General features: G+C 41.9%; 1 protein-coding gene across 4 annotated transcripts in view; it reads left to right on the plus strand.

The window, feature by feature from the left end:
• The window catches only part of STXBP6 (syntaxin binding protein 6), a 243,251-nt gene that overhangs the window by 53,587 nt on the left and 175,634 nt on the right, over nt 1-14,030 (plus strand). The window contains exon 1 of one of the 4 annotated variants that reach the window (XM_030803340.1): nt 4,700-4,903. The exons of the other annotated variants lie outside the window; for them this stretch is intronic. The gene's annotated coding sequence lies outside the window, so the exon portion shown is untranslated. Of the gene's footprint in view, nt 1-4,699; nt 4,904-14,030 lie in introns of those variants that run through there. 4 annotated transcript variants of the gene reach the window in all.

Consider the following 14,030-nt stretch of genomic DNA (forward strand, 5'->3'; position numbering starts at 1 on the left):
AAACTATATAATATATATAATTTTTTCAGGTAAAAGGAAAGTTGTACTTAATAATGTTCCATTGAATTTTCTATGTGTGTGAATTATATATTCATAGGAAGAAGTCTAGGAGATTGTACGACATGCTGTTAACAATAGTTATCTCTGAAGGGTGGATTTATAGCAGCCTTTTATTTTCTACTTTGTGCATTTTTGTATTGCTTATATAACCAAAAGGATTATACATGTTTTAAAATACTTATTCAGTGCTCTTTAGGAGTAGGGCGTTTAGCTCTGGATTGGGGATACAAAGGTGCATAATAAGATTTGATACTGATCACTAGGAGTTTATGGCTTAGTCAGTGAACGCAGGGAAACAAATATATACAGTAATATCCGTGGGTACTGATAGAAGTTGCAAAATATTCAGTAGGATCAAGGATTCGTTTGATTGAGTAGGAATTAGGCATGAAAGAGAATAAGAAAGCTGCCATAGAAGAGATTTGAACTGAACCTTGAAAATGTGATACTTGATTTGGTATTTGATGGATGAATAGATGGCAGAGGGAGCATGAGAGAGTAAAGGCCTGGATGATGGTGTCAGGTTTGAGTTTTGGAAGTACAAGAAGGTTGACTTGGCTTCAGTTCATGAGCACCTGTGTATGTGAGTGTTGTTGTTGGGGAAATGGTGAGGGCTACGCACATAGAAAAGAGTAGACAGGATTCTGGCCTGTGAGTCAGGAAATTGCCCCTTCCTGAGTCTGACATATGCATGCTGTGTGAATCTCCATAAAGTCACTTTCCCTCTGGACGTCAGTTACTTAATCTGTAAAATGAGAGGTTGAACTAGATTAGTGGCGTCATATGCTTTTACTTTTTTCCCTTTCTTTCTTTAGCTGTCATTTCCCAGGAAGGGTGTATTTCCATTCATTCTTGTGTCTTTGTATGCTCTGGAGCTAAGTCTTGGTACCAAAATTTCCCTCTCCCCTGCATTCCCTTCTCTCATTTTTTTTTTTTTTTTTTTTTTTTTGAGATGGAGTTTCACTCATTTCTCTCTTGTTGCCCAGCCTGAAGTACAATGGTGCGATCTTGGCTCACCGCAGCCTCTGTCTCCCGGGTTTAAGCGATTCTCCTGCCTCAGCCTTCCAAGTAGCTGGGATTACAGGCATGTGCCAGCATGCTTGGCTAATTTTATAATTTTTTTTAGTAGAGGCGGGGTTTCTCCATGTTGGTCAGGCTGGTCTCGAACTGGCGACCTCAGTTGATCCACCCGCCTCGGCTTCCCAAAGTGCTGGGATTACAGGCATGAGCCTTTTTTTTTTTTTTTTTTCTTAAGGAGAGAAGCAAAGAGGCCCAGAATGATGTCAAGAATAAGACAGTTGAAATTTAACTGAAACTTATTAGATAAGTGATTTTGGGAATTATTGTTTTGAATGAGTTTCTAGGGCAGTAGCAGAGGAGAACAAAGCTGAGAGGTTCAGGTATAGGAAGCCCAGTTAGGTTGATAGTTGCAAGTTTACCAAGGAATTTGGTGTGAGAAAGAAATTCCTAAGGACTAAAACCTTGAGCCACAAAATGTTTTGATCTACTCAGCACAAATAAGTCTAGTAAATAGCCAAGAAGCATTAAAAAATTAATCTAGCAGCTTTTGTCTAGAGTTCAACTCATAAGTAAATTTAATGTATGGAAGGTATACATTATATTTTGATCAACAAAATATATGTAGGTTTATTACTTTTACCCATGAAGTTATAAAACTATAAGAAAATTCAGCCATTTCTTTTATTATTTCAACTACTTGGGGTGGGAAGGGGGAGAATGAGTTCCAAATATGGAATCCCCTCTATAATTTATATAGTAAATCTACATATATAGATCAACATAAAGATTTTTATCTAACTGATGCACTCTTCTTTCCATTTGAGTTCTGAAAGCAGTGTTCAGATTTGTAATATACAGTTTCTAAAATCTGGTGTGTAAGGTTTGTGAAAAGACAGTAATAAAGTAAGTTTATTGGGATCTCAGTACACAGCTTACTTTAGAACAGACATTGAGTTAGACTAGTCCTCTAAAAGGGAAAGATATGGGCTGGTAAACATTCAAGGGTATTTAGTTACTATGTTTCTAAGGTAGTTTTTTTGTTCATGTGGTTGGCCCATGAGTGAATCCCAAAGATAGAAGTTTTATTTCCAAGCAGTTTATTTTCTAGGAGCTAGGATAATTTGGATACCCTTAAAAGAAAAATATTTTTACCAGTTTTGTTAGGAAGTCCATGGAAGGTAAGAATAATGCTATTTTCTTTAAAATTTCTACTGTGCTGGAGATTGGATCTAGTGGCTCACTGCAAAAAATCCCACCTTCTTTAAGAAGTATTTCCAAATCTCCCTAGTAGGAATTAATCTATACATTCTCGTTTATGGATTCATCCATTCATGCAAAAAAAACTATTATTGAGCACTTGCTATGTGAGATTAAAACTGTGAGCAAGATAAACATAGTTCCTGCTGCTGTGGTCTGAATGTGCCCCCAAAATTCGTATGTTGAATCTAATCGCAAATATAATGGTTGCAGAAAGTGGGGCCTTTGGGAAGTGACTAGGTCACGAGGGCAGATTTCTTGTGAATGGGATTATTACCCTTATAAAAGAGGCCCCAGAGAACTGCCTTGTCCCTTCTACCATGTGAGTACACAGCTACAAGGCACCATCTATGAACTAGGAAATGGGTCTTTGTCAGACACCAAATCTGCTGATGCCTTGATCTTGGACTTCTTAGCCTCCCGAAAAATGAGAAATAAGTTTTTGTTGTTTATAAGCTACCTAGTCTGTGGAATTTTTTTTTTTTTTTTTTTTTGAGACGGAGTCTCACTCTGTCACCTAGGCTAGAGTAGTGCGGTGGTGTGATCTCAGCTCACTCCAGCCTCTGCCTCCCGGGCTCAAGTGATCCACCTGCCTCAGCCTCCCAAGTAGCTGGGACAACAGATGTGAGCCACCACACCCAGGTAATTTTCATATTTTTGGTAGAGACAGGGTTTTACTATGTTGCTCAGGATGGTCTCAAACTCCTGACCTCAGGTGATCTGCCCACCTCAGCCTCCCAAAGTGCTGGGATTAAAGGCGTGAGCCACCACACTCGGCCATATAGAATTTTGTAATAGCAACCAGAATGGACTAAGCCACCTGCCTTTCTAGAATTCATGGTTTCATGGGGGAGTATGGGGCAACTACACAGTGTTAACTGGTAGTATTATTACTGCTATAATGGAAGAAGTTCAGGCTGAATGCACATCTGGAAAGACTTCTTGGAGAAAGTGCCGTCTAAGCCAAGTAGTAGTTAACTGGATGAGCAGAGCTGGTTAGGGGCAATATACAAGGCTGGGGAAATAGCTTTGTGAAGGGATTGAAAGAGTGGAAAGGAAATTCAGAGTGGTTTGAGCTTGGCATATGAAGGAGAAGGAAGTAGTGTCAAGAGGAAAAGTTAGAGAAATAGTGGCTCTAGGACCCCGAGAGCCTTATCAAACCCACTATCCTGATGGCAGTAGTGAGCTATTAAGTTGATGACAGACATTCTAGAAAAATCACAGTAGATGCCATGTACAGAATGTATTAGATGGAGGCAAGAAGGTCATCACTGTTAAAGGTCGGAGGTAAGAAATCAATCCCACAACCCACTTTTGGAGTCTCTTTCTTCAGTACTACTCCTGGTACCAAGTACTTCATGAGTCAGGGTCCAGTCAGAAGAGAGAAGCAAAGTATGTATTTCAGATACTACCTGAGGTGATTTAACATAGGGAATTGGGGACCTGGGATATTTTATGGCTGAAAATGTAAATAGTGGAAGCAGAGGCTATATATAGACTGGTAACTCCAGGAAGCAGCTGCCATCCCTGCAGCTGGGAGGGACAAGAGGGAGTGGGTGATGTTAGCTAAACCAAGAAACTCGTAGGGGCTACCACAGAGCTGCTGTGCTGATTGCTAAGGAGGTACTTGGATCTCTGGGAGAGGATTGCCTTCTTGCTGGTACTCGGACTATCAAGGGAGGGTGCAAGGCTGGTACACAGAGTGCTTAAAGCATGGGCAACTGGAGCTGTCTGCTACTGTACAGGCTGACAGGAGCTGGAAAACAGGAAGAGAGTTTCTTCTCTCCACCTCTGCCTTCCAGTTGCAAAGGAGTCTGGGAAATGTGGTTTGAAGACTTCTAGTCCCAACATCATAAAGCAGAATATAGAGGGTGGGCTTGGGCTGACAGACCGCTGGAAAATAATCTACCCTAGGCATTTCAGAAAAGTAACTCTACCTGTGTATTGTAGGAAGTGGGTTGGAAGGAGGCAAAACTGGGCACTGGTTCATTGTACAGAGGATGTTGGTAGTAATCTAGGCAAGAGATGATGACATCTTGATTTAGAGCAATGGCAAGAAAGAGAAGCGAGTAGATGTGGAGAGATTTAGAAAGTAGAGTTGAACAGAATTGGTAATTTATTGTGAGGGATGGGGATCAGTGAGAATAAAGGAGGGACAGGGATTGAGAAAGCTTGAGTTTTTTATTTAGGTGCATAGTGGTGCTGTTTACTGAGATAGGAACATAGGACTGGAAACTGTTTTGAGGAAGATGATTCATTCAGTTTTGGACCTGCTCAGTTTGATGTGCCTGTGGCTCATCTAGGTGGAAATTCATTGTGAATATGTGGGCTGAAGGTATAAATGTGATGTGTTTTCAGCCTGTAGGTGGTACTTGAAGTCTTAGAAATCACTGAGATCATCAAAGGAGACTATAGAGTGCAAAGAGGAGAGATCATAAGCTAGATCCAAGACGCATAACAACGTTTAAGGAAAGAATACAAGCAGTGGAGAAAAGTTTGCAGTGACTGTGAAAGAGTGGTCAGAGATGTTGGAAGAAAACCAGAGTTTGTGGAGTCCCAGAACTAGGTAAGAATGTTGGAAGAAGAGGTTGTGGTCAACAGTTCAGATGCTCTAAAGTTGACTGTTCAGTGTTGTTCGTGCTTCTGTTATCATACTCATCAAGTCTGCCTGTTTTTCAGAGTTACTTATGGTTGATTCTCCTCTAGTATCATGTAGGGCTGGGATGCTGTGCCGTATATGCCTCAGCAGCTAGCATTGATGTTTCGCACATACGTATATTCTTGATTGGTGCTTATTGCATTACATTAATCAGGGATCAGCAAACTTGTGGGTAAACAAATGGGTAAGCCACTTGTTTTTATAAACAAAATTTTACTAGAATGCAGTGATGTCCATTCATTTATGTCTTGTCTATGACAGCTTTCACACTGTCACAGCAGAGTTGAGTAGCTGTACCAACTCTGGTCTGCAAAGCTTAAAATGTTTACCAAGTGGTCCTTTATATTTGCTGACCCCTGGATTATGGTCCTGCATTAGGTGTTTTATGTCAGCTGGTAAGATTGTGTCTTTGACCTTTTTTTTTCCTCATTTTTTCTTCAAATTTGTTTGAGATATTTAGAGACCATGTGGAGTGTAGACTGTGCCTTTGCAGCACTGATATGGTCTTGTTTGTGGTAAGGAGGCAGCAGAGCCAAGGGAAGGCAAAGCTCATGGGTAGTTAGAGCAGTCTCTTTCAGTGTGACTATGGGATTCAGTAGTACCTTTAAAAGGAAAGGCTAGGGCCAGGGAAGTGGAACAAGATGGGGAAAATGGATCTATGCATTGAAGACATGCTTTTTCAGCTCCATATTGTGGAGCTATTTCCCAGCTATTGTGCTAGGTGCTGGGATTTCTTCAGTAGCTCAGAATCTGGTTGGAAAAACAGACCGGTAAGCAGAATCTTACAGTTCCCTACAATGTGCTTGGCACAGTGATAAAGCTGTTGGAATGTTGAGCAAAAGAGTGGCACCTAGCCCAGCCCAGGGAGAAGCAGCAGGAAGGAGAATGATCATATTAGGAGGAGGGCCACCAGGTGTCTGGGTTCTATATTGCCACATGCAAGCTGGGAGTGGATGTAGGGGCTGTGAGGCTTGGTGGGCCATCTACCAGCTCTCTAGTCAGAATTCCTGTGTGACAAGCAAGCCCTTGAGGCTGTGCAGTCATGGAGAAAAGGCAGTTCTGAGAGATGTACTTATGTCACCAAAGTTTGTCTTCTAGGCATTCTTTCCTTTTCTTTCTTCTTTTGTTAGATGACGTATTTAGTGTGGTTCGAATTTGTGGGAATCATAACCTTGAATTGGTTGATTTTCCCCTTATGTAAAATACAAAAGTCATCTTGCATTAATATATCTTTTGACTGTATTTGTGTTGCTCTTGGGGATGATAAAAGCTCAGTGAACTGAGCATCTAACAGGCAATGAAAGTTCTCTGTGTATTTAAGACTCTGAATTGGCTGTCATTTTACTATCCACACCCCTTAACAACATCACATTACACATTCGCATTAATCTACATTCTCTCAATGACCTGTATAAACTGATTAGGGCAGCTGTTAGGCCTACTGTATGAATAAAGAAAGTAAGACACATACTTGCAGATTTTAATTGTTTGCCAATACTCATTGCTTTTGTTGGTTCTTTTGGTTGCAAGTTATAGCAGGTCGTTCCAATTACTTTAGGAAAAGAAGAGTTTTTCATAAGCCTGCATATGAACTGGAAGGGGGGATGACTAGATGAGCGGGAGTTCTGGGTGCTTCCTTTTCTCCTCTCTCCTCCTCCTCCTCTCTCTCTGTTCTTCTCCTCCTCTTTCTCTTCCTCCTTCTCCTCTCACTCATCTCCTTCTCCTCTCTTCCCCCTCTCTGCTTTCCTCTTCTCTCTCTCTGCTGCCTCTCCTCTGTCTTCTCTCTGCTCTCCTCTTTCTTCTGTCTCTTCTCTTTCTCTCTCCTCCTACTCTCTCCTTTTTCTCTCCTCCTTTCTCATGCTCTCTCCTTTCTTCTCTTCTCTCTCTGCTCTCTCCTCCTCTGCTCTCTCCTCCATCCTCCCGCCTCCCTTCCCTCTCCCTGTCCCCTCTCTGCCTCTTCCTCTTTCTCTCCTCTTCTCTCTGCATATCTGCATCCCCCTTTCCTCAACCTACAGACCAGTTTTCTTTATGGCATTTGCTTGTATGTGATCAGCCTTCTTCTCTCAGCCTCTTTCTACATAACTGAACTTAAAGCTTCAGCTCCCACTACTAATTGTTCCGTTTTCTTTCAGGATCTAATTGGCCCAGCTTATCTTTTTTTATTTTTATTTTTTTGAGATGGAGTTTCACTCAGGTCCAGGCTGGAGTGCAATGGCATGATCTTGACTCACTGCAATCTCCGCCTCCCAGGTTCAAGCAATTCTCCTGCCTCAGCCTCCTGAGTAGCTGGGATTACGGGCCCGCACCATCACACCTGGCTAATTTTGTATTTTTAGTAGAGATGAGGTTTTGCCATGTTAGTCAGGTTGGTCTCAAACTCCTGACCTCAGGTGATCTATCCACCTCGGCCTCCCAAAGTACTGGGATTACAGGTGTGAGCCACTGCGCGTGGCGTAGCTTATCTTTTCAAGCAAGGTCATATTGTAGCTGGATTGATTCTTCCTAAGTTGGGCCTTTCTCAACTCTCCCCATCCTACTCAGCTTGGAACAGGGAGGCATACCCATATGGTGCATAAGATCAGGAAGTTGGAAGCTTCCTTCAGAAGCACAAAGTGATGAGAAGCAAGACATTCTGAGGCAAGACCCTTCCCTGGCCTGGCTCGTAACTCATTTCCTACACACAGTTCTAAAGATCTCCTCTTCTAATGTAAGCCAATCCTTCTTATAGGTAAAACCACATATTCACTTAGCCTTTCCCCAACAGGAAGTGTCCAAAGTCATAGTCAGCTTTGCTGACCGTGGGGACATTTAAAAAGCATTATCTCCATCTGAAGCCACAATTCTCAATGATCTCTGTCACAATTCTAGTTCTGTCACGATCCATTTGAACCATTCTGCAACCCGTGGACTACATGGCACATGTAACCACGGTACATGCTTAATGTATAAAGGTGAGGCGTATCTTAATACTCACGTAAGAAAGAGGAGAAGGCTGCACCTCCCAGTCTGTCTGTGAGAAAGACACATCATACCTGGGTCACTGGCTCAACATATGCTCTGTCTAGTAGAACAGAGCCCACACTCGTGATGGGCAGCCTCCTTGCTGGCATTCTGAGGCCAGATGCTGGGAAATAGGTTCATTGGAGGATCTTAATTAAGCATGAAGACAGTCCTCACCTTTATACATTAGGCATGCACCATACTGCCATCTCCCTCCCCACAAACACACATTTCACATTCTTGGTATTTGTTTCTTCAGAGCCTGCTTTGTGGCACTTTATCAGAGCAGCTGGCATATTGGGAGAGGGATAGAATACGAAGTGTTTATAAAATTCTAAGATGACTATGTGATATGAATATTTGGCTTGTTTTTTGTTTATTTTGATGCCCTTAGTTCAGTTTCCCCAAATCGCTGTGATGATTTCTTGACCTCTGCTTTACTGCCCCATTGGGCATTACTTTTTTATTTTTAAACTGTGCTTTACCTTTCCAAAAATATATTCTTACAACTTTCCCAATCATGCTAATTAATTTAGTATCTACACCAGCTTCTGTATCCTCAGTAACCAGTAATGAATTAGTACACAGGCCAGTTATTAGAAAAATAGAACAACCTGGATGACGGTCACCTGAGAGACACCCTCAGTTTGGATGGTGGAATAGGGAGTAGTGGGGTCTGATTATTTGGAGGTTGTAGAGATGGTGGGGTGGGGCGGCCCTAATGTTGCCAGGTCTTTCCAGTTTTCAAGAGAAACTGGAAATATGTTTTACATAAAATATATATTTTTAGAAAGATACATGAGCCAAGAAAACTTATTCTTGCAAAACTTTCCATTTGTAACCTCAGGCCTGTTCCTTCCCACTTCAGTGAACTTCTCTACATAGGTGGGGATGAACATTTTTAAAGTAGTTTTCTGCCTGCTTCTCCCACTTCAAGAACACTTAGTACCAAATGGACGTTTGAAGAGTACCTATTTGCCTCAGACGCCTCTTTCCTGTGGTGTCTCAATGACCGTTTATTTATTTTTTCTTGTTCTTCTACAAGGGTTCAGGTTCTTTGCAGAAATGGTTCCCTGCAGAGTATTCTCTGATTTCCACCTTGGACTGGGGGCTGTCTGTCTGTGCCGGCTGAAGCAATTCAGGGCACACCCATTGCACAGAACCCAGGTGGAAGCAGAGGCTGGAGCAGGCATATGTTCTAGGTCACTCACACAGAGCTAACAGCTTATTGAAATGTTGCATGGCTTTTTCTTGAAGCGGATCTACCTGCATAATCCATGCAGGCAGACTTAATTAATTTTTTTAATTACATTTCAAGGGTAGGCTTAATAGAGTAAGTATCTCCTGATCACCAGCTTCTGAAGGATTAAACGGTACTTGGCCCTTCTGCTGCTGTGAAGCAGCAACTTCAGAGTCTTAATTTTGTCTAGTTGGTTGCCTGTTTTCCTTGTCTTTCTCCTCAATGAGACAATTTTTTCTTTGAATATATCTGATTTGCCTGTGATCTCCAAACCTGCACAGAGCCCAGGTCGTGGTAATTACTCCCTAAATGTTTGTTGAATGAAGAAGGATAGGTCCTGCCCCTAGATGGATTTTGTTTGTTACCTCTGTTAATAAGGACCAGTATGCACTAGGGACAGAAACATTCATCAAGGCCAGATGAATGTCCTCTTAGAAGGCTAGGAGCACTTTGGCCCCGCATTATGTGATTTCTCTATCTGGTGGTTGGTGCTGAATGACAGCGACTATTATGCTTTATTCCTCTGCCTAATTGCTGAACACACAAGACCTGTCTATATTGATTTCTTCTCAGCTGTTGCATTGATTGGCTAACTTGTTGATTGTTCTTCTTTCCCACTAGAATGTAAGCTCCATGAGGGAAAGTACTTTGTTGCTCTTCTTCTCTTCAGTATCCTCAGTGTTAGGACAATGCAGTGATATTGAATGAGTAAGTGTGTATCTTATTCCAGCTTTGCTCTGCTCTTTGTCCATTTTCTGTTTGTTTTTCTCCTTTTTAAGAAAATATTCACACCACTCTGCATCTCCCTTGGGTAACAACACCTCACAGTGGGAAAGACTTCACTTGGCTCTTGCCATTATTTTCCTGCTTAGGCTGGCCATTCCCTGTGGAGTGGCAGAGGGTAGCAATGGAAATAACACGGGATTGAAGGAGGAAGACCCATTCCTTCTCTCTATGTGTCAGTAGAGACAATCATACCTCCCTCACAAGTGTGGAAGATGAAATAGGATGGCACTTGAGGAAAGGCTTTGTAAAATACTCTGTGAGGAACATGCTTTTGCAAATAAGAAGCTGACATGCTGATGTGCTTGTCTGCTTTTCAAGGATCAGGGCACCCCAGGTGGGAGCAGTTGGACCCAGGGAGCTGACTTCCATAACCTCCTTCTTCATCCTTCACAACAGTCCTAGGAAGTGGGTGGTACTATCCTACTTTAAAGGTGAAGATGCAGGTCTCAAAGATGTAGGATTTTGCCCAAATATTATTCATTGAGTAAAGACAAAGACAGGCTCAGACCTAGGTCCTGTGATGACAAATGTAAACTTCTTGTCACCATCCAACATCTGTCAGGTCAAGTCAGGGGAGAAGTGACTCCTGTACCTTGGCCCCCAGCTTTTGGATGGTGATTCTGATCACATTTGTTTGAATGTCTTTGTAATGTGTTAGTATGTGGTACCATTAAGCTTGTACTAGTGTTAATTGAGTTCATATTAGGGTAGTATTCAACTGATAGATTTTTTTTTCTTTCCTGTAAAACACTGCACAGCTAGTTAGGTCAGAAGTTAGTTATTTTCTGGAACATGCTGATTAAAAAGGGGTTGACATTGAATGACAGAAGAATTGATTGAATAGAGCAGAGCCCGAATTTGCATATGGACTTTGGGTCTGACCTGGATTTGTAGGTTATTCTGTTACATCTCAAGACATAGAATAGAGATGACCACCTATCCACCCATTCCACTCACATGGAGATTTCACCATTGAATGTGCTCAATCCTAACCAAGGCATTCTAGTTTGTAGCTTAAGTGAACCTGTAAAGACTCTCCAGTTACCCAACAGGACCTTGTGCAGCTGTGTGTGGAAATCAGGATAATTCCAGTGTTTCTGAGAGTGTTTTAATAGAGCACTGATTACAGATTGCAGGCACCTGGTGGTGTTTTTGTGCTGAGGCTGAAGGGTGCAGTTCCAAAGACAAGAAGTGGGTTAGACGGATTCCTATTTTCCCACCCTGTTGTTTACCAGGGCCTGGAATAGGTACTGAGAAACCCTGTCAACAGCTGATCCAGGCTCCTGGTATGGTTAGTGTGTGCTTTCAGGAGACCACCAACATCAGCACATTAATTCCCAAACCGAGAATGGACATGTGACTTTGCCCAGGGTGTATTCTCCTGCCAGTGGCTCAGAGCCTGGAGACTGTAGGAGGGGCTCAGTTGGAGTCAATACAGAGGCCTGTGGGTTGGAGCTTGGCCAGAGTTACTCTGTGCTTCTTGGACTATCCTGGGCTGTTCCGCTTGGGCGGAACATCATTGCTTTTGGCCTCAATAGCCAAATGAGAAAACAAACTGTGAAAATTCAAGGGGAAAAAGGTGATAGCCAAGAGTTAAGGTTTAGAACTCTATGGGCTAGAGGTTTTCTAGTTCAGCACTTAATTTCAAGCCAATTCCCAAGAAAAAAAATTTAATCTGAGAAGAGTCCCCACTGTGATTAATCATGTTTTCTCTTTCTCTATTCTCATCGTTCCCCCAACACCACCTGTTCTCACCTTCCACAAATTCGGCAGTGCTCTACTATTTTACATTATCATTTCATGTTTCTCTGTTTTTTACTTAAAAAAGTTGAGAGCAACATTTAGCCCTAATATTGGTTTTGCTACTCTTTTGTTGTGTGACTTTGGAATCACCCACTGGACTTCAGTTTCCTTATGTGTTAAGTGAGGTAATTGGATGAGATAGACCATCACTAGGATCACTTCCAGGCATTAAACTTTTAAGCTTAAGAATGCCACATTTCTGCTGTGCCCACACTTTTTAACTGAGGTGTTAGCTGCTGGTGTGTAAGGCCCAAAAGGATGTCAAGTAATGTGGTTGGTTAGCTTATTTGTGAATATCTTGCTGAGATCCTTCTCCGTAAAGTAAAATGATGAAATTCCCCTTGCAGAGCCTTTGAAATTGGTGAAACTCAAGGCATTGCTGCTGGAGAAGCTAAGGTTCCTTGAAGCACTGTCAGCAAAAGATGGAAGGCCCAGAAAAAGTGGGAGCAGGAAGGTAACAGGGAGGGTCCAAGTTGTGCTTTTGAAATGCCAGAGTGGGGGTAATACAGCAAAGGAAGTGGAAGAGGACTTCCCTTGAGAACCAGCAGAAACCTTTGAAATATGTGCCTTTCATATTTAAGCCTTTTCCGGTTTGGAAAATAGCCTGCAAGCCTCATAAAACTGCCTTGTGGCAGCCATCCAAGATCTCAGGAGTTGATTCCTGTTGCAAACTGCTGGTCTTGAAACGATGGTGGTGAGCAGCTGTGATGAGGCTTTCATGGACATTGTCCCCTTTATGGAGGTAGAGATCTGTTGCAGAATCTCTCTGCTAATGTATTGTCAACTCCCAGTTTTGTCTGTAGAATCAAAACAAGCTCTATCCTAATAAGACTGTCCGACTCCTTTGCCAATGAACCAGCATGATATGCACACATGAGATGAACAGATATCCAGAAAGAATGACTTCAAACTACAGCTCGATTTGTTATCTTTGTAGCTGCTGGGCTAGGCTGATAACAATATCTTGTACACCAGAAAATGTGGCCAGAGGCAAAAGTGTAAAGCAGTTGAATTTGTCTTGTTTTACCTAGAATGCATTCCAGCCTCACCTTTCCATACCTTTCTCATTTCTTCAATATGAGATAGTAAGGAAGAGCAAAGGCTTCTGGAGTCATGCATCTTAGGTTTAAGTCCCTGCTCTGCCCTTGAGCTGTGTGATGTAGGACAATTTACTTAACCACTGAGCTTTAGTTTCCTCATCTGTAAAAGTCTCTCCACCCAGAGTATAAGCATATTAATAAGGATTTTTTGAATACCAAAGTCACATGTCTAAGTATATACATCTCTTGTGTCAGAATTTGAGGGAGCTGGCAGATGGGGAAATTGCTTTTGGAGGCTGAAAAGGAAGCCTTTCTATCACCATTCAGATTGTACTACACTGGCATGAATTCGTGAAGTTGACCCTTGAGGAGATCAGTTAAAGTTGGAATTACAGTCCTTGGCCAAATCCTTAATGAGATCAGAAGTGTTCGTAAACCTTACTGGAAATTTCATTTGGGAAATTGAGGCATTGAAGGGCACAGTGTCTTGCCTTTTAAACAGAGTAGGTATGTGTAAAATGGCTCCTCAGAGTGTCACATTGCTTCTGTGCCTCTCACTGCTGTGAAGACGTCATGTTGGAGTATAACACTGATGATATATCAATTACAGAAAACTCACTCAAGCTCTTCCAAGAAATTGTAAAGTGGTGATATTCTCCAAATCAGTGATTCAAATAAGGAATGTTTCTTTTTTCTTTTTCTTTGGTTTCTTTGTTTTTGTTTTTGTTTTTTTAAGACAGAGTCTCGCTCTGTCGCCAGGCTGGAGTGCAGTCGCATGATCTCGGCTCACTGCAACCTCCACCTCCCGGGTTCAAGCGATTCTCCTGCCTCAGCCTCCCAAGTAGCTGGGACTACAGGTGCATGCCACCACGCCCGGCTAATTTTTGTATTTTTACTAGAGACAGGGTTTCACCATGTTGGCCAGGATGATCTTGATCTCTTGACCTCGTGATCCACCCACCTCAGCCTCCCAACAAATAAGGAATGTTTTAAAATTGATGTTTGATTTAGAGAATATTTTAAAGAAGTTTTGCTCTGATTTAAAAAATTTTAGAAAGCACATGAACTTGTTTCAACTGTATTTTAGGTTTTTATAGGTTTCAAACTCTTAAAAAATGGAGGCTTTCTTTAAAGGCTCATTTTTTTTTCTGTTATATTTTAAGTC

Source organism: Nomascus leucogenys, chromosome 22a (assembly GCF_006542625.1).
Source record: "Nomascus leucogenys isolate Asia chromosome 22a, Asia_NLE_v1, whole genome shotgun sequence".
NCBI lineage: Eukaryota > Metazoa > Chordata > Mammalia > Primates > Hylobatidae > Nomascus > Nomascus leucogenys.